We start from the raw sequence: 1,225 nt of genomic DNA, 5'->3' as shown, positions 1-1,225 counted from the left end.
CTCGGCGCTGCCGGGGCCTCAACTAGGACCCCGCGGGGAACTTCTGCCGAGCACGTCCGAGACCTGCAGGGCCCAGCTTGCCCTACCCGCGGGGAGCCGGGCGCGCTTGTGCCCGCGGCTCGCCCCGCGCTGCCCTGGCAGGGGCCTCTCCGCCGCTGCAACAGGTTGCGCCCCTGCTCGCGGCGCCCGCGGCCGGCCTGGCAGCGCCGCTTACTTGGCGGGTTGTTTCGCTTCCCCTGCGGCCGGCGCCGCGGCTCAGACGCCTCCAGGTCGGTTCCGGGGCACGTTGTCAGCCAGAGCCTGGGCGCGGAGCTGCGAGTCGCAAGCGATGTCTCTTATTCCCCAGTTGGAAGTTTCCCCGAGCTCAGCTGGCTGGTGCCGGGCATCCCCCCGGCAGATCGGGGCGCCGGTTGCAGTTAACCCTGTGGCAAAAGACTTGCATGATCTTGCCGCCCCCAAGATGTTACATACACCCTCCCCCCAGTGCACTTGCAGTGGTAACCTTCTGGTCGGTAAACTCGGCTAAGAAAACCTGTAGAACAGGGAACCAGGGAAGGAAAGTGTCGGCCCAGTGAGAAAATAGGAACAGGTTGTTGTTTTGTTCCTAAATGCAGCCGGCATGTATACATTGCCTTAACAATTCAAGGAGTGGATACAGCTTGTGAGAGATGAGCATGCTTCACCTCCAGTAGAAAGCCAGAGTTGTTCCCTGTTCCCACCATACCTAGCGGGGTGATCTGTAGAGAGAGAGTCCCCTTACTGAGAAACCTCTGATGATACAGCTCTGCACTATTGTAAAATATCTTGTCATAATATGTAGTGCATGTTGTTGTACTACCTTTGTGCTTGCTCCAAGGAGTGAATCAGTAGGAGATTTAAAGTTTTGAATGAAGGCCCTGTACTTACTGTTAAATCCCTCCTCTGGTTACACCCCCTCCCTCAATTATTGACATTTTCATTTTAAAATGAAATATATTTTCATTATGTACTTAGTCTGCAAAATTCCCATCCTTTTCCAGAAGGATTTTAATCCACACTTCTTGTTAACGACTTCTCTTGATGCTACTTTGGATGATATGTTTAATTTATGTATACAGTACTTCTGTTTATCAGCTTATGGGTGCTGATGGGATGATGTTATGAGTGCTGTTGGGGAAAAAGGGGTCTAGGTCTAGACATTTTTACATCTGTTTGAATCTTAATGTAGGTCTCCCCCCCCCCCCCC

The 1,225-nt window shown here is 53.1% G+C and overlaps 1 protein-coding gene across 1 annotated transcript in view; it reads left to right on the top strand.

The window, feature by feature from the left end:
- Nucleotides 1-1,225, top strand: part of CADPS2 (calcium dependent secretion activator 2) — a 794,189-nt gene that overhangs the window by 529 nt on the left and 792,435 nt on the right. The gene's annotated exons all lie outside the window — the stretch shown is intronic.

The sequence above is a fragment of the Gavialis gangeticus genome, unplaced genomic scaffold (genome assembly GCF_001723915.1).
Source record: "Gavialis gangeticus isolate Ggan-Ray unplaced genomic scaffold, GavGan_comp1, whole genome shotgun sequence".
In the NCBI taxonomy this organism is placed as follows: domain Eukaryota; kingdom Metazoa; phylum Chordata; order Crocodylia; family Gavialidae; genus Gavialis; species Gavialis gangeticus.
The sequence above is the reverse complement of the archived record's forward strand: the minus strand, read 5'-3'. Positions and strand labels throughout refer to the sequence as shown.